Below are 6,000 nucleotides of genomic sequence, written 5' to 3'. Positions count from 1 at the left end.
AGAGAGAGAGACAGAGAGACAGAGAGAGAGAGACAGAGAGAGAAAGAATGAGAGAGAGAATGAGAGAGATGGAAAGAGAGAAAAGAGAGAGAGATGGAAAGAGACAGAGAGAGAAAGTGAGAGAGAGAGGGGGGAGGGGGGAGAGAGACAGAGAGAGACAGAGAGAGAGAGACAGAGAGAGACAGAGTCAGAGAGAGAGACAGAGAGAGACAGAGAGAGGGGGGGAAAAAGAGGGAGAGAGAGGGAGAGAGGGGGGGAGAGAGGGGAGAGAGAGGGAGAGAAAGAGAAAGAGAGAGACAGAGACAGACAGACAGACAGACAAAGAATGAGAGAGATGGAATGGGAGAAAAGAGATGGAGAGAGAAAAGAGAGAGAGATGGAAAGAGACAGAGAGAGAGAAAATGATACAGAGAAGAGATGGAGAGAGAAAAGAGAGAGATGTAAAGAGACAGAGAGTGAGGGCGAGAGAGAGAGAGACAGGGAGAGAGAGAGACAGAGGCAGAGGCAGAGACAGACAGACAGACAGAGAGACAGAGAGAGACAGAGATAGAGAAGAGAGAGAGTGAAAGAGTAAGGAAGAGAAAAGAGAGAGTGAGAGAGAGTGTGAGAGAGAGAGGAGAGACAGAGAGAAAATAGAGAAAGTGAGAGAGAAGAGACAGAATGAGAGAAAAGAGAGAGAGTGAGAGAGAGATAGAGAGAGTGAGAAAAGAGACAAAGTGTGAGAGAGTGAGAGAGAGAGAAAAGAGATGGAGAGAGAAAAAAGAGACAGTGAGAGAGAAATGGAAAAAGACAGAGGAGAGAGAGAAATGGAAAGAGAGAGACAGAGAAGAGACAAAGAGAGAAGAGTGAGAGAGAGATGAAAAAAGAAAGACAGTGAGGGTGAGAGAAAGAGTTGAAAAGAAACAGAGTGAAGATGAGAGAAAGAAAGAGAGAGAAAGAGATGGAAAGAGACAGAGAGAGTGATAGAAAGAGAAAAGAGAGACAGAGGGAGAGAAAAGAGAGAGTGAGAGATAGAAAGAGAGAGAAGAAGCAGCGAGAGAAGAGAGAGAGAGACAGTGCGAGGGACAGTGAGAGAGATGGAAAGAGTGAGAGAAAGAGTAAGAAAAGAGACAAAGTGAGAGAGAGTGAGAGAAAAGAGAGAGTGAGTGAGAAAAGAGATGGAGAGAGAAAAGAGAGTGAGAGAGACAGTGAGAGAAATGGAAAGAGAGAGGTGAGACAGAGGGAGAGAGAGAAAAAAGAGACAGAGGGAGAGAAAAGAGTGAGAGAGAGATGGAAAGAGAGAGAAGAGGCAGAGAAAAGAGTGAGAGAGAGTGAGAGAGATGCAAAGACAAAGAGAGTGAGAGTGAGAGAAAGAGAAGAGAGAGAAAAGAGACAGAGGGAGAAAAAGTGAGAGAGATGAAAAGAGAGAGTGAGTGAGAGAGAGACAGAGATGGAAAGAGATACAGAGAAAGTGAGAGAGAGGGAAAGAAAAGAGTGAGAGATGAAAAGAGAGAGTGAGAGAAAGAGAATAAAGAGACAAAGTGAGAGAGTGAGAGTAAGAGAGAGAAGAGATGGAGAGAAAGAGTGAGAGAGAGATGGAAAGAGTGAGAGAGAGAAGAGACAGAGAGAGAAAAGAAACAGAGAGAGAAAACAGAGACAGAGGGAGAGAAAAGAGAGTGAGAGAGAGATGGAAAGAGACAGAAAGAAAAGAGTGAGAGAGAAAGTGAAAGAGAGAAGAGATGGAGAGAGTGAGAGTGAGAAAGAGAGTGAGAGTGAGAGAGTGAGAGAGAGGGAGAGAGTAATATATATTTATATATATACATATATATATATATATATATATATATAATTCGCCACATGACTTTCTACCATCTTGTTTTCCATGCTCATTGCTTGTTGCTGGAATTGGAGTTTGGTGTAATTGAAATCTGGGATTAGCTAGTTTTCCTTCAATATAAATATAAGGTATAATACAGGGTGCAATACATATAGTACTAGTCTTAGAGTTGACCTAGGATGTATGCTCTGAATCTACTTATATGTTCTTGTGAGCCTGTGAAGACTTGACCTGGGTTCCAGCTCTGACATTAGCTAGATGACTTTGGGCATGCCAATTAACCTCTTGGTAGTTTTCTAACCTATAAAATGTAAATACTAACATTTGTGCTAACTACAGCATCCCTTCCTCCTCTATATTTGTAACTCTTTGATCTTATGCCACAAGACTGTTTATGAGGAAAACCATAAAGCATCATAGAATTGTGAAATATAAAATTATTGTTAATATTATTATTTTAGTAGAGAAGTATTATGACAACACAAAAGAAATAATAATTAAGAAGTCTTTGAAGAAAATTTTCCTTTAAAAATCAATATTAATGCATCAGGTCAGGTCCTGAAATAACATTAAAACAACTAATCATGGGTTTGTTAATTTTTATATTTTATATCCTTTTTTGGAGCTCATCATAGGAAAGAAGATGGAATGACATAGTTACTTAATACTGAAAATATTCAAGTGATTGGATTCCATAGCTAAGGCAAGAACAGGGGCCTAGTATTCATTGACCCAATGATGGTTCTGTCCTCTCCATTGTAGTCAATGAGAAGAGGGCTAGGAGAGAGTCCACCAAGGGAAATAGATTCAGGACTAGAGAAGATCATCAGCCTGGGAAGGAACAATGTGCTGGGAGTAACAAAGGACAAAAAGGAAGAAAGTATGATAATAGTTAGCATTTATACAGTGCCTATTTGAGCCAGGTACTGTGCTAAGCACTTTGCAAATATTATCTCATTTGATCCTCATGACAATCCTGGGAGGTAGATGCTTTTATTATCTCCATCTTATGGTTGAGGAAACCTCGAATAGAAGTTAAGCAACTTGCCCAGGGTCAGGAAGCTGCTAAATGCCTAAAGCTGGATTTGAACTGGGGTTTTCCTGGCTGCAGGCCCGATGGTTTCCTCACTGTACCACCTAGCTGCCTGGCTAGGTATGTCATGGATACTTAGTCCCATGATCAGCACAAATTTAAGTGCTGTTTCTATATGACATTCTTCCTTATACCTTAGCTTCTATCTCCACCCTAGTCCAATTATCTTGCATTTACTTCATACAAATCTTATATTTACTTGTGTTTATCATGTTTCACCTAATAAAAAGCAAGCTTCCTAAAGGCCTGGATTTTTGTTGCTGTTGTTTTGTTTGTTTGTTTGTTTTGTTTTCCTCAGTGGTGCAGTGGATGTAAGAGCTTGTAGTCAGGATGATCTGATTTCAAATCTGACCTCAGATACTTACTAGCTGTGTGACCCTAGGCAAGTCACTTGACTTCTCTCTGCCTCAGTTTCCTCGATTGTGAAATGGAGAAAATAATTGTACCTATTTCCCAAAGTTATTGTGAGGATCAAATGAGATAATATCCATTAAGCACAAACCCTCTCAAAAAAAAAACATCATAGAAGTAGTCAGACTCTTATTGAAGTGTAATAGTAAAACTTTTTTGTTGTCATTGTTTTTATTTTGCTAAACTTGTGGATAAACAAACAAACAAACAAAAAGGGGCAAATTTGCAAACTTATTTGAATATACCAATTTCCAGGAATTAGGTCTAACTTTCCTTAACTCCTTCCTCAGTACTGACTCTCATCTTCTACTATTTGTCCTTGATATTAATTCAATTCTTGTTATCTTTGGTTGGTGGATTTGATTATAAAGGCTTCTGGAATAATCTCCCCAACACTTAGCTTTTTGCCAGGCAAAGTTACCTTTCTTCCATAGACTTTCCAATACATTCTATTTATATAGGCTTCCTGACTGGAAGACTCCACCATCTTTGATTCACAGGCCATGAACTTGAAACTGTCCTTTCCTTTTCTCTCTTGACTTCTAGACAAGAAAATTCCCTTTCTTATCTGACGTCCAAAGGTATTTTCCTTTTGGGTCTCAGGCTGTGTTTCTCTTTCCCTTTACCTATATTGATATTGAGACTGTGGGCCCTGGAAGTTCCCTCTATATTTTTGTGTGAGTATGTCTTTCTGTCTGTCTGTCTCTCTTTTTCTATTCTTTACTTACCAGGTGGCTGTAAGGGAGACAGATTGGTATTGTTTAATGAAAACACGACTTGGTATCAGTAGATATCTGCAATTCTACTTGGGACATTTGCTAGTCTCATGACTTTGGTTAAGTTGTCAAACCTCTCTTACATCCCAGTTTCCTCATCTACAAAATGGGGATAATATTTGTACTACTCACCTCACAGGGTTATTTTGAGGTGGAAATAAGATAATATGTTGTATCTAAATCATTTTGAAAACTTTAAATTGCTACATAAATGTCAGCTATGATCTCATCTTTTTTATAAGAAAATGACATTTTCTTATTGTTATTTTTAGTGGTAATATTATCTAAGCAATATTTTCATAGCTGGATTTTAGTGGCTGGTCCAGTTCTTTGTGGTTGCCTCTCTGTAGCTGTCTTTTCTTTCAGCTGTTCTCAGCAGGCTCTGGATGACAAAAGTGACAAATCAGTTACTTAATTAGCATTTATTAACTGCCTAATATATGCCGAGCACTCTACTGGATATGGGGTAGGGAAGGGATGTAGGAAACAAGCATTTATTAGATGCCTACTGTTTATTAGGTGCCTACCATTTATTAGGTGCCTACTATTAGATGCCTACTATTTATTAGGTGCCTACTATTTGGTGCCAGGTAATATGCTAAGTGCTTAATTATTGTCAAGTGCTTCATATACTCTCTCAAGTTTGGTCCTTATAACTCAGTTAAAGTGCGTAGTGGAAATATTATCATCTGTTTTTCAGACACGCAGAAACATAGACCTAGAGCAGACAAATGACTTGTCAAAGTTCCCCCAGGCTGTAGTTGATATAACTGAGGACTCTAACTACAAATTCCAGGTTCTTTCCACTACACTGCATTGTATTCATTTCTAATGGTAGTTTGGGTTTGCTATCTCCTTAGGTAATATTTCCCCAGTCCTGCCTTTTCTTTCCCCAGACTCAGAATTAACCTTGCATAGGGTTTGTGACAGAGTAGGAAGATAAAGAGGTACAGCGAGGTGACACAGTGGATAGAGTGTTGTGCCTGAAGTCAGGAAGATTCATCTTTGTGAGTTCAGATCTGGGCTCACATAGTTACCAGCTGTGTGATTCTGGGCAAGACGCTTAACTCTGTCTGCCTCAGTTCCCTCATTTGTAAAAAAGTAAACTGGAGAAGGAAATGACGAAATCACTTCAGTATCTTTGTCAAGAAAACCCCTTATGGGGCCATGAAGAGTTGGGCATAACTGAATATGTCTGAACAAAGGAGAATAGAGGAGTTTCTGAACGTAGGTCCTCAAAAGAAAATTCTAAAAAAACAAAAGTAAATTGTGGCAGTAATGGAGGTAGAATGATTCTCAAGTGGGTGTTTCAAACACCCTGAATAATTCTGAATAATTTGCTCAGCTCTTCAAAAACTTGTAACGGCTGATTCTTATTAGCTTTTGAAATCAATTGCATTGGCCAACCTTGCCTGATGCCTTAGAGCAAAAACTTCAAGTTAATGCTAGGCATTTGCTTCTCATTAATTTCTCTGGCTTTCTTAATGGCCAATTTGCTTTCTTATTAATAGTTAATATGTTTACCATTCTAAACGTTTGCATCAGTGAGACAAATGTGAAATGGCTGCCTGATAGCAGTCCCTGCCAGTGAAAGAGAACTGTGGGTGAGTGGGAGAGCAGTGCCCATTGAGAACACGCTTAGTGACTGACCTGGCTACTAGAAGAAGAGAGAATTGTGCCTAGAATGCTTTCTAATCTGTTCATGATCTGTTTTATAAATTATTGTGACAGTCACTGAAATCTGTTGCTCTACCTCATTGATATTTATCATTGACTATTTTATTCTCAATCAGTAAAATCCAAAAGAAAACTGTTATTTGTTTGAATGGATCACTTCTCCTCTTAGAAGTAGAAATTCAGCTAGGATTATATGTCACTTGTCCCATTTGCTAGAGATAATTCAT

This window comes from Petaurus breviceps, unplaced genomic scaffold (assembly GCF_028583685.1).
Source record: "Petaurus breviceps papuanus isolate PSGF00001 unplaced genomic scaffold, PetGlider_PUasm1.0 129, whole genome shotgun sequence".
NCBI classification, from domain to species: domain Eukaryota; kingdom Metazoa; phylum Chordata; class Mammalia; order Diprotodontia; family Petauridae; genus Petaurus; species Petaurus breviceps.
The sequence above is the reverse complement of the archived record's forward strand: the minus strand, read 5'-3'. Positions refer to the sequence as shown.